The sequence below is a fragment of the Puma concolor genome, chromosome B1, assembly GCF_028749965.1.
Source record: "Puma concolor isolate L17-30 chromosome B1, mPumCon1.1.hap2, whole genome shotgun sequence".
Taxonomy (NCBI): Eukaryota; Metazoa; Chordata; class Mammalia; order Carnivora; family Felidae; genus Puma; species Puma concolor.
Window position 1 is genome coordinate 138,622,188 of NC_141670.1, and position 13,196 is coordinate 138,635,383.

The 13,196-nt window shown below is 41.0% G+C and overlaps 1 non-coding gene and 2 pseudogenes across 1 annotated transcript; 1 reads left to right on the forward strand and 2 right to left on the reverse strand.

Moving 5' to 3' along the window:
* The first annotated feature begins 6,882 nt into the window (after nt 1-6,882).
* Nucleotides 6,883-6,989, forward strand: LOC112859214 (U2 spliceosomal RNA; annotated as a pseudogene).
* Nucleotides 6,990-9,615: 2,626 nt separating this feature from the next.
* LOC112858945 (vascular endothelial zinc finger 1 pseudogene) lies at nt 9,616-11,050 on the reverse strand (annotated as a pseudogene).
* A 1,739-nt stretch (nt 11,051-12,789) lies between these two features.
* On the reverse strand, nt 12,790-12,896 carry LOC112859113 (U6 spliceosomal RNA). The gene has a single exon (XR_003223432.1). It is a non-coding gene; the product is annotated as a U6 spliceosomal RNA (small nuclear RNA).
* Between the last annotated feature and the right edge of the window lie 300 nt (nt 12,897-13,196).

Sequence of the window (13,196 nt, forward strand, 5' to 3'; positions counted from 1 at the left end):
CTGTGAACAATAAGTGTTTGCTGTGAATAGACCACTTAGTTCATGATATTTTTGTTGGAGCAGCCCAAAGAGACAAAGACAGGGCTATAAGAAAGTAAAATTCAGTAGAGAAAGCATGATTTTAGTGGGGAGTGGGGAAAAGGCTTAGGGCAGTGGAAGATTAGGTGGATCAGACAGTGATTTAGCAGCAAAGCAATCTGCTATTTTAGGAAATGCGTTAATTTGCTTCAGCTGCCTTAACAAAGTACCACAAACTGGGTGACTTAACAGAAAGTCATTGTGTCACAGTTCTGGAGGCTGAAGTCCACGCTCGGGAGGGCAGGAATGGATTTCTGAGGGCTGGGAGGAAGAATCTGCTTCTTTCCTCTCTCCTAGCTTCTTATGGATTGCCTGCAGTCTGGCATTCCTTGGCTTGTAGACACATCACAACATCTCTGCCCTCATGTTCACATGGTGTTCTCCCTGCATGCACGTCTGTCTCTTTACACGGCGGTCTCGTTACAAGAATACCAGTCATACTGGAGTAGGGGGCCACCCTATGACGTAAGCAATGTCCTTATCTCTAAAAGTTGGTAATAAAAGCATTTACAATCTTCTGTAAAGTAGTGGTTTACAACCCTAACAGCTATCATAACTACATTTTTCAGAAATGACAATAGCTGGGCCCTACCAGCCTTCCTAGCATTTTCAGAGGATTTCCCAAAGTCTAATGGCCTTATATGTGAGGGTACCTCTTCTCTCTCAATCACCTCTTCATTTTTTTTGGTCTAGTAAGACGGGTATAGCACTGGGAATCAGGACCCCAAAGTTCCGGTTCCGACTCTGCTTCAGATTAGTATTTACAGTTCGTTGCAGCATTATTAATTAATAGTTAAGATATGGAAATAACCTAATTATCTCAAAGGGTGATTGGATAAAGAAAATGTGAAATGTATAGGAATATTATTCACCTTTTCAAAAAGGAGGAAATCCTGCCATTTGTGACAACATGGACGAAACTGAAAAACACCATGGCAAGTGAGATAAGCCAGACATAGAAAGACAAATACTTCATGATCTAAATAATCATAATCATAGAGACACAGAATACAATGGTGATTGACAGGGGTTAGGGAGTGGAGAAAATGGGGAGATGTTGATCAAAGAGTACAAACTTATAGTTATTCAAGCTGAGTAAGGTCTGTGGATCTAACATACAGCACAGTGACTATAGTTAATAATGCTGTATTGTATACTTCAGAATTTGCTAAGAAGGTAAATCCTAACTATTCTCACCACACACACAAAAAAGGTAACTATGTGGGGTGATGGACATGTTAACGAGCCTGATTGTGGTGATCATTTCACAAAGTGTACAGATATCAAAACATCAAGTTATATACCTTAAATATATACAATATCTTTCTGTCAATTATACTCCAATAAAGCTAAAAAGAGAATGAATCTAAATAAATATTACCCATAAAAAATAGTTTGTAGAAAATAACTATTTATGAATTTGGATGATTTGATTAATTGCTCTGGGCTTTTAGTTTCTGCATCAATAAAATGAGAAGGGACTAAATAATCTCTGAAGTTCCCTTTAATACTTGTATTATTTGATGCCTGCAACCAAGGAGAATGTTTAGTAAATCTGCATAAAATAAATAAGGTGAAGTGCTTTAGAACATGCCAGCCCAAAATATACTGCTTTAGCATATTGATTATTTTGAGATGAAGACATCTGAAAAACAGCAGAGGCAGAAAGAGCACTCGAACCTACTCTTTCTACCAAAAAATAGGTCATAAAATTTCTCATGAGAGGGGCGCCTGGGTGGCTCAGTTGGTTGAGCGTCAAACTTTTTTTTTTTTACTTTTTTTTATTTGAGCGTTCAACTCTTTTTTTTTAAGTTTTATTTATTTATTAGAGATGGAGAGAGCACAAGTGCAGCAGGGGCAGAGGGAGAGAAAGGGGGAGACAGAATCGGAAGCAGGCTCCAAGCTGTTAGCACAAAGCCCAACACAGGGCTCGAACTCACAAACCGTGATCATGACCTGAGCTGAAGTCAGACGCTTAACCTACTGAGCCACTCAGGCACCCCTGAGCATTCAACTCTTAATTGGAGTGTCCAACTCTTAACCTGGGGTCATGATCCCAGGGTAGTGGATTGAGCCCATGTCAGGCTCCACACTGCTTAGGATTTGCTCTCTCTCTCCCTCACTCCCTCTCCCCCACTCATGCTCTTGCTATCTCTCACTCTAAAATTTAAAAAAAAAAAAAAAAATTGTTTTAAATATCTCATGGGAAAAAGGGCCTCCTTGACCAGGAAGAGAACGAACTTTTTTCATTGATTTCTCTCCATTGTTTTTCTATTTTCTATTTCATTTATTGCTCTAGTTTTTATTATTTCATTCTTTCTACTAACTTTGGGTTTAGTGTGTTCTTCTTTCTCTACTTCTTTGAGTTGTGAATTATGTTGTTGATTTCGGATCCTTCTTGTCTTTTAATGTAAGTATTTATAGCTATAAATTTCCCCCTTAGCACTATTTTCAATGTGACCCATAGTGATGTTATGTCATGTTTTCATTTTCTTTTTTTAACACTGATTTATTTTTTGAGAGACAGAGAGAGACAGAGCACGAGCAGGGGAGAGGCAGAGAGAGAGGGAGACACAGAATCTGAAGCAGGATCCAGACTCTGAGCTGTCAGCACAGAGCCTGATGTGGGGTTCAAACCACGAGATTATGATCTGAGCTGAAGTCAGACTGAACCACCCAGTCGCCCCTCATTTTTTTTAAATGTTTATTTGGGGGGGGGAGGGGCAGAGAGAGAGGGAGAGAGAATCCCAAGCAGGATCCCCACAGCCAGCACACAGCCTGACACAGGGCTTCATCCCACGAACCTGTGAGACCATGACCTGAGCCAAAATCAAGAGTCAGACACTTAACTGACAGAGCCATCCAGGCAGCCCCATGTTTTCATTGTCATCTCTAAGTATTTTCTAATTTCCCTTGTGATATTTTTCTCTGATTCATTGATTGTTTAAAAGCATGCTGTTTAATTTCCATAATTTTGTGAATTTTCGAGTTTTCCTTCTGTTATGGATGTCTCTAACTGCATCCCACTGTGGTTGGAGAAGATACTTTGTCTGGTACTTACCTTTTTAAATCTCTTGATTTTTAAGTGTGGCCTAACACATGGTCTTTCCTGGAAAATGTCCCGTGTGCACTTGAGCAGAATGTGCACACTGTAGTTACTGGGTGAAGCGTTCTGTACATGTCTGTTAGATCTACTTGGTTTATTGTGTGGTTTAAATCCTCTATTACCTCACTTATCTTTCGTCTGGCTGTTTCATCCATTATTGTGAGAGGGTGTTGAAGCCTCCAGCTATTATTGTAGAACTGTCGATTTTTCGGCAGTTAATTTCTTGAATTAAAAAATTCAACTCTATCCGTTTTTGCTTCTTGTGTTTTGCTGATCTGTCATTGGGTATGTAAACATTTATAATTGTTATATCTTCCTGCTGTGTTGAATTTCAATTCATATATGGGATTCTTCCTTGACTGTTGTAAACTTTTTTGATTTAAAGTCTATTTTGTCTGGTATTTATACAGCCACCCCTGCTCTCTTTTGGTAACTATTTGCATCGAATATCTTTTTTCCCTCCTAGCTCCTGCAAGCTGTGTGTAAGCTGCTCCAGGAACATATGTCTATCTGGCTACTATGGGGCTGGGAATGGGACAGGGTAGTTGCCACTGTGCTAAGAGCCAAAATTGACCGATTACTCCAGGTAGATGCTATCAGAACTGAATTAAATTGTAGGACATCTGGCTGGTTTCAGAGAATTGCCTGATATGTGGAAAATCCACATATCTGGTAACAAAAGCATTACATATCAATAGTGAGAGTAAATGAGAAACACACAGGATGAGTGTATTTTACCTATCCATGTGAGTGTTATGGGTTGAATTTTGTCCCCCAAATTCATGTGTTAAAGTCCTAAGCTCCAGTATCTCAAAATGTGACTATATTTTGAAATAGGGAATTTAAAGAGGTAATTAAGGTTAAATGGGGTCATCAGGATAGACCTTAATCTAATATGAAAAGGAAATTTAAATGCAGACACACACAGAGGAAGGACCAGGTGAAGACACAGGGAGAGGGTGGCCATCTACAAACCAAGGAGAGAGGCCTCAGATGAAACCAATCTTACCAACACCTTGATCTTAGACTTCCAGCCTCCAGAACTGTGAGGAAATATATTTCTGTGTTTAAGCCACCAAGTCTAGTATTTTGTTCTGGCAGGCCCTAACAAACTAGCACTGTAAGCACAGACCATTTTGAAAATTTGGGAAACAGTCATAGAAAATAGCATAATTATGGCAAAATTCCTTGAGTCTATCAATAAAACTCAACAATATATTGTAAGCTAATAACAGTCTATACTTGCGTGTGATTAAAACTTTTTTCTGATATATTGTTTAGATATTTTATAATTCCATTTCCATATTGTACTATATTCTATGTAGTGACTTTATCTAAAGAAAATTTAGTGTAGGGGGTGCCTGAGTGGCTCAGCCTGTTAAGCGTCTGACTTCAGCTCAGGTCATGATCTCATAGTTCATGGGATTGAGCCCTGGGTCGAGCTCTGCGCTGACAGCTTAGAGCCTGGAGCCTGCTTTGGGTCTCTCTCTTCTGCCCCTCCCCAACTCTCAAAAATAAATAAACATTAAAAATTTTTAAACAAAGAAAAGAAAATTTAGTGTATATTCAGAATGGAATATTATTCAGCCATAAAAAAGCAAATGAAGTTCCACCATTTGCAGCAATATGGATTAATCTTGAGGGCATTATGCTAACCGAAATAAGTCAGAGAAAGATAAATGCCATCTGATCTCACTTTTTGGACCACCTAGAAATGTTGAGCTCATAGAAACAGAGAATAGAATGGTGGTTGCTGGGCCTGGGCAGTGGGGGAAATGGGGCGATGTCAGTCAAAGGGTACAAACTTTCACAGTTATAAGATGAATAAGTTCTGGGAATCTCATGTATGATATCATGACTATAGTTAACAATACTGTATTGAATACTTGAGATTTGCTAAGAGAAGATCTTAAATGTTCTCACCACACACAAAGTCAAATATGTGAGGTTACAGATGTGTTAATTAACTTTATTGTGGTAATCATTTTACAATATACATGTACATGAAATCACATTATATACCTTAAATTTATACAATTATATTTTCAATTATACTTCAGTAAAGCTGGGGACAAAAAGAATGACTTTGTTTTGACCTGTAAATGGTCAACATGAATATTTACATTGGATCACTGATGGGAATTTTAAAATAAAAAAGATTGGGGTGCCTGGGGCACTCCAGTGACTCGACTGGATAAACGACCAACTCTTGATCTCAGCTCAGGTCATGATCTCACAGTTCGTGAGTTCGAGCCCCACATCAGGCTCTGTGCTGACAGTGCAGAGCCTGCTTGGGATTCTATCTCTCCCTCTGCCCCTCCTCCACTCACGCTGTCTCTCTCTCAAAATAAATAAATAAATAACTTTTAAAAAAAAGATAGGGGTGCTTGGGTGGCTCGGTTGGTTAAGTGTCCAACTCTTGATTTCGGCTCAGGTCATAATCTCGTGGTTCATGGATTGAGCCCCACGTTGGGCTCTGCATTGATAGCTTGGAGCCTGCTTGGGATTCTCTTTCCTCTCTCTTTCTGCCCCCTGTCCCTTGCACACATTTGTGTGTGCGTGCATGCTCTCTTTCTCTCTCTCAAAATAAATAAATAAACATCTTTTTAATAAAATAAAAAACACTGGCACAAATTGAAAATGGGATCTTTATGGCTTAGGAAGACCTTTGTGGGTGACATGAGAAGGCAAGCACTCTGTCCATTTGGATCCTGAGAAGTAGACACAAAGACAAGGTTAGATGTTCAAGAGCCATATTGGGGAAAATATCTGTGAATGATAGGGGAAAGACAGGTGAGTAAGGAGGGAGAGGCTTCACAATGTCATGCATGTCTGACACCTGGAAAAGGATAAAGGGAAGGAAGGAGAGTTGTAGAGGAGTCTCAGACTACAAGGCAAGCTAAAAAAAATCTCCACCAGGCTGATGGAGACTCTTTGAGCAAGTCCCCTGATAAAGTAATGTGGTTTCTCATAAGGATGGGCCTTCATTAGTACCTCCATCATGTGCACTGACTGTTTGGGAGCAGCCGGGGGGGGGGGGGGGGGGGAGGTGGCCACAGCTCTCATAGAAGCTGCAGGTGAAGGTTTTCAGCCAACTGTGTCCCCCAGTAGGTTCCCTGGAAGACCTGAGTGGAGCATATCCATGGCCATACACACTCAATTTCCTTTGAAGAAACTATAATTGGTGATAGGCTGTTAAGATAATTTATATTATCTTAGGTACCTGGGTGGCTCAGTCAGTTAAGCATCTGACTCTTGGTTTTAGCTCAGGTCATGATCTTACAGTTCATGAGTTTGAGCCCCACATCGGGCTCCACGTTGACAGAGTGAGCCTGCTTGGGATTCTCTCTCTCTCCTTCTCTCTTGCCCTTCCCCTGATCATTCTGTCTCCCTCTCTCTCTCTCTCTCTCTCTCTGTCTCTCTCTCTCTCAAAATAAACTTTTTTAAAAAAGATAAACTTGTATCTTCCTTTATGATACTCATTTATTTTCAGGCATATTTATTCAAAATTTGGCCCTCGTCATAATTGCAATCATTGCTTTCTATATTCTTGTTATGATCCTTTTTTTTGTTATGATCCTTTTTATGGGAAAAATAGATATATAAAAATGCGAATAAAGAGGTAAAAAAAAAAAGCATGGTTTTTCCTTTAAATGATTTGAGTTTGCATTAACCAACCTCTTTTAAATGCCACAACTATTGCTTCTCAGCCTTTTGGCTTAGATAAAGTGTAGTATCTGTTCTTACAGGTTTAATAAAATGTTGCAACTATTTTTTCTCTACATTTTGTTTATTGAGACACAGTAATTAAAAGGATTAATTAATCCTTAATTAACAAACAGAGGGCATGTTTACATGGACATTATAACAAAACATATATATTAAAAGTGTAGGAATGTGTTGCCTTCCTGCTAAACAGAATGTTCCTAAGCTTTTATATGTACAGAAGTTGTACAACTTAATGTCCTAAAGTACAAAAGATAATTTATAAAGTTATTTTACACTAAGTACTATTTTATTTTTTACTATGTAGTTCAACCCCCTCAAACTGTTTTGTATAATGACACACAGATATCTGTCCATGATGTAGGAAGTCTGTCTCAGATGTAAGGTGCTTGATGCTTGAACTGACACAGTGGGGTATAAACTGAAATCATCCAATTTGATAGTCAGTCCTGCCAACATTCTGCAAGATTAATACAACTAAATTTGATTTCCTTTAACTGCAAGATTACAAAGGGGGGGGGAACCCCAAAAACATATTGTAACTTAAAAAAAAATCACAGCATCTTGGTTTTAGGAATTTTTTTTTCAACGTTTTTTTATTTATTTTTGGGACAGAGAGAGACAGAGCATGAACGGGGGAGGGGCAGAGAGAGAGGGAGACACAGAATCGGAAACAGGCTCCAGGCTCCGAGCCATCAGCCCAGAGCCTGACGCGGGGCTCGAACTCACGGACCGCGAGATCGTGACCTGGCTGAAGTTGGACGCTTAACCACTGCACCACCCAGGCGCCCCAGGAACTTTTTTTTTTAACACAATGCTTTAAAAACATTAATGTGTGGCATAATGGTGTAAAGAGTATCTGTTTCCCTAACTTTTGGTTTCTACTTTACATACAGAGATAAAACATCCTGCTAAGAAATAAAAAGCACCTGTCTTTTTTTTTTTTTTAATTTTTTTTTCAACGTTTTTTTATTTATTTTTGGGACAGAGAGAGACAGAGCATGAACGGGCGAGGGGCAGAGAGAGAGGGAGACACAGAATCGGAAACAGGCTCCAGGCTCTGAGCCATCAGCCCAGAGCCCGACGCGGGGCTCGAACTCCCGGACCGCGAGATCGTGACCTGGCTGAAGTCGGACGCTTAACCGACTGCGCCACCCAGGCGCCCCAAAAGCACCTGTCTTAACGTGCAGAATCATTCCTGGGTTCCTACAGGGAGTACAGATAAATGCCTCCCTGAAAACACCACCAAGCTGATACAAGTGTTTTTTCAAAGAAAAAAAAAAGTGATGTCCATGTTTACAAAGTTGAACAAATCTGCACAATACTTGATTAAGAAATGAAAGGAGAAATTAAAAAAAAAAAAAGATACATTCTGCTTGTTCTGAAGGGGCATACTACCTAGTCCTAGCTGGTGGTTAGAATACAAACTGTATACAATTTAATATAAGACATAAACTGCAGTGAGCAACTAACACATCTTTCCCTATCATAGCATCAACAGGTTCTGATTGGGAAAGAGAGGGGAGGGGCATATCACATCCTGGTGCCTCCAGCATCTTCCAATTTAAAGCAATATATTTTGGCTGTTCTAAAGTACTTCTTGGCCCCTGAATAAGAGTCCCATGGCCTCTGTTTGTTAGGGGTCTGCCTGTTCACACACTTGACTTATCCACTGTCAGTTGAGGCCTTTTCTTACCAAAACAAAATTTGTATATTTTGGTTGTTGTTTTTTTTTTTTTAAGTCAACTACAATGCTATGTTCTATCAGGATTAATATACTGAGTGATATTTACATCTCCAAATATCAGGTCACGATCTCTATTATGTGTTGAAAGTAGAATCATAAATTATTATACGCTTTGCATATCAGAGCTGGTATCACCTTTCCCATAAAGAATGCTGCCTGAAATTAACATATTCTCAAAGGTAAAATGAATATTCTCCAAAATGCATTTTTTATGACAATGCATGTGTTTACTCATAAAAACAATAAACACAGACAATTCTACACTAGCTCTCACAAATTCTAAATTTCTGGATTTAGGACTTCGGGTTAAAATCAGCTATCCAGCCATCCACCTTGTATGGGGAGAATAGTTCTGCTAGTGTTTAGAATAAAATGATTTCTTGGGATTAGAAACAGTAATGCTTTTTTTTTTTAATTTTGAAATGGGTTTTGCTTTTTTATGATTGGTTTTAATTCTGGCATTTCATCTTGCCAGCTACTATCCTGTTTAAGCAATGCTGTCAGCTAAAAGGAATTTCTGATTAAACTAAAGTGGTCCAGTGATAAATTACATACACACCCTACTTTGAATAATCCCAGCCAAATTGGAGAAAAATGCTGCTACACTATTATTAACTAATGTAATGAAATATCCCCATTTCATGGTTTACTTTTTAAAAATTTTTTAATGTTTATTTATTTTTGAGAGAGAGAGACACAGAGCACAAGCAGGGGAGGGGCAGAGAGCGAGAGACACAGAATCCAAAGCAGGCTCCAGGCTCTGAGCTGTCAGCACAGAGCCCAACGCAGAGTTTGAACTCAGGAACCGTGAGATCATGACCTGAGCTGAAGTCAGACGCTTAACCGACTGAGCCACCCAGGTGTCCCCATAGTTTACTCTTTGCTTTAATAAATTAAAAGTAAGTTGCTGGTAAATATTTACTTTAACCCCTTTTTTTAAATTTTATAATGCTGTCTATCAAGGTGGTGATGTGGGTAAGGCTTGGGGTAAGAAAGGCATGCCCTCTACAGGCCTCACTGCTATATTGAGAGGGCCAGCTAACGTCACAGGTGTTGGCAGGTTCACTGGAGACATGATTGTGACAGGGTGGGCTATATTCACTGGAGCAGTGACAGAGGTGAGAAGGTTGACTAGGGTAGTGAATGTTAAAGGAGAGGTCATGGATAATGGGCTGGTTATAGTTACAGGGTGCGCTCTGTTCGTTGGGCTGGTTATGGTAACTGCACTTGAAACATTTACTAGATGCTTCATGCTCGTTGCTGCTGCCACTGTGATTGGGTTTGACATCGCCCCAGGTGACACGCAGGACATTACATTGAATGGAGCAGTGAGAGTCACAGGTGTCATAGCAGCCACGGAGGTCAGGGACGGGTTGGCAGCTTCTTGCTTGCTTGCTTTGACAGCTTCTTCCCCCAGTTTCAGTGTCCCCACCTGCTTCCCCGGTCATCTATCACATGTTGTTGTTGCCGCTGCTGCTGCTTCTGGCTGCCAGTCTCCACTCATGCATGCATGTTCTACTGATGCCTTGTTCACATGTATTACAGCTGATACCTTGGCTCTGCCCGTGTGTCTTTAAGTGGCTGGTGATGTATGCTGCACTCAGAAGCTTCCCACAGACGTTACACCGTACCTTGCCTTCGTGGCGCCCCGTGTGTGTCCGCAGTCTGTCTTTGGTGGCCAAGGCAACAGGGCACGTCTCGAGAAGCCTTTCCCACAGACACTGCCAGTATGGGGTTTGGTGCTGCCTCCTTCATGAGACCTCACATGAGAAGTCATCGGCCCTTTCTCTTGAAGCGCTGATTGCAAACAGGACACTCGAAGGGCTTTTGGTCCGAATGGAAGAGCCTGTGCCGGTTGAGGTGGTACACATCCCGGAAGGCCTTCCCACACATCTGGCAGGCATGGTTCTTGGCAGGCTTACTGGGTTTCTTGACGGCCGGGGCCACGGCCATAGCTGTGCTCCTGGCACTGCCGCTGAGGTTGGTGCCCGAGGAAGACGCAGTGACTGTTGATAGGATGCCAGCAATGGTAGAGACCAACGAAGTTCTGCTGCTGTCCCCAGTGATGGTGGAGATGAGGGGAACCATGTAGTGGGAGTTTTCTTTGACCGGGACACCAGCTTGATCCCTGTGTGGCAGGACTCGTGGTGCCTCGGATGATAGCTGTCCCTGAAAGCTTTACTGCAGTCAGTGCACACAAATGAAGTTTGGGATGTTTCTTTTTTAATCCTGATGGCATCCTTTCATGTTTCTGGTGCCACTTGAGGTTTCTGAGTTATGGAGATTGGAAGCAATGGTTTCTGATCAGGGGGCTCTGCAGCAGGGCTCTGGAGGGGCAGCAAGCCGTTCTGTGCTGCCTGCTCGTGGCGATGGGAGGCTTCATGGGATGCCATTTTACAATTTCAGATGTCTGTGGCAGCATAAAGTATTTTTACAGAATTGCTGAAGCTCACTCTCACACACGGGTCACACCAGGTCTCTGCTTCTTGAGTGAAATGCTGTAGAATGCCTCGACCACCACGGGAATCACTTTCTCAGGATTCTTAGGATCCCCACATTTCTACATGAAGCCTTCTCTTTTTTTATAGAATTTTTTTAAATGTTCATTTTTGAGAGAGAGAGAGAGAGAGCAAGAGCGGAAGAGGGACAGAGGATCTGAAGCGGGCTCTGTGCCGAGAGGCACAAGCCCGATGTGGGGCTCAAACTCACGAACCCTGAGATCATGAGCTGAGCCCAAGCAGGACATTTAACCGACTGAGCCACCCAGGCGCCCCATTACATGAAGTCTTCTAACAGGGGAACTGGGTTTCCCCAACTTGTTCTCTGAGGAAGAGACAGAGTAAAATAACAACCATCGCCTGCCTTCAGTTAAGTGATTAAAAAAAAAAAAAAAAAAGAACTTCTGGGTAGACTTTTGACTAGTATCACCAAACCAAAGCTTTAATTTTATCTCCCATCTCTTTCAACTTTTTTTTTTTTAAGTTTATTTATTCATTTTTGAGAGGGACAGAGAGAGTGAGCAGGGGAGGGGCAGAGAGAGAGGAAGAGAGACAATCTCAAGCAGGCTCTGCACTGTCAGCGTGGAGCCCAACGTGGGGCTTGAACTCATGAAACATGAGATCGTGACCTGAGCCGAAACGTAGAATCAGATGCTTAACCAACTGAGCCACCCAGGCACCGCCCCCCCCTACATCTTTTTCAACTTTAAGGCTTTTTTTTTTTATTTTTTTTAACGTTTATTTATTTTTGAGACAGAGAGAGACGGAGTATGAGCAGGGGCGGGGCAGAGAGAGAGGGAGACACAGAATCCGAAACAGGCTCCAGGCTCCGAGCTGTCAGCACCGAGCCCGAAGCGGGGCTCGAACTCACGGACCATGAGATCGTGACCTGAGCCGAAGTCCGAAGCCTAACGGACCGAGCCACCCAGGCGCCCCTTTAAGGCTTTTTTAATCCTGCGCAAGCTTTCCTTTTTCTGGGGTTGGCGAAAAACAAAACAGAAATGCTATTTCATCACCCAGGGTGGTAGGATGTAGCAACGTGAAATCTCCAGTGCCAGAGGGCACAAAAAATTGTACCGAAACAAATTAGCATCAGTGAGTCACACCTTGAATGTCTTGTTAGGAGAATCCATCAAACATCTTAACAGCTGTGGCTTTTGCTTTCCACCAGGTTATCTGGAAAGCAAGCAGGTATTAAATTGTTTTAAAATATAAATTCAATAGTATGCTCTAGGAAAAAAAAAACAAGAGAATTTAACACTCCCATTTCTCCAGGAAAATCTACTTAAGACTGAAGCTGAGTGAGTCTATTCATACCTTTCCATAGAAAAGACTGAAATAGTCTCTTTACCCATTCAGCTATCATGGGTTCTAAATTATTTTTCCAACAATTTTCACTGCACACATCGCCAAGCCCAGGATCAAATATTAGCTTTCACACTTCTCCAGCAGGTGGAAAAAAAGATTTTAATTGATGGAAAAAATTAAATAATAGAAAACCTAATTAATGAGTTGATCAATAAATGCTTGGTATGTGTTTTATCCAGGAAAAGAATTAACACAAGTATTCCAAAAGATTGTTCATCTAGCTTTCCAAAAATAAGTTATAGGTTTTTCTTTTACATAAAGATCTCAAAAATATGGAACGCTTCTCGAATTTGCATGTTATCCTTGCGCAGAGGGCATGCTAATCTTCTCTGTATCATTCCAATTTTAGTATATGTGCTGCCGGAGTGAGCCCTACAACTATTTAATAGAGATGAATATTATTGGATCCCAATTTCAGTAAGCAAGAACATCCCTCTGAAGCATCAAGTCTCTAACTAACATGATTCTAATAGAGCAGCTGAACTGCTTTTCTTATACTGTTATCTTCTATATTCTGGTATTGAACTACTAGGTCAATATGCTATATTATTCACGAAATTGTTATAGTGCAGAGGGCATAAATCTTTTTCTCTTATTCAAGTAAGATACCTACTAGTTTTCACAGGAATTCCAAACATAGAATGAGACTATACCTCATTACGGGTTTATTTCC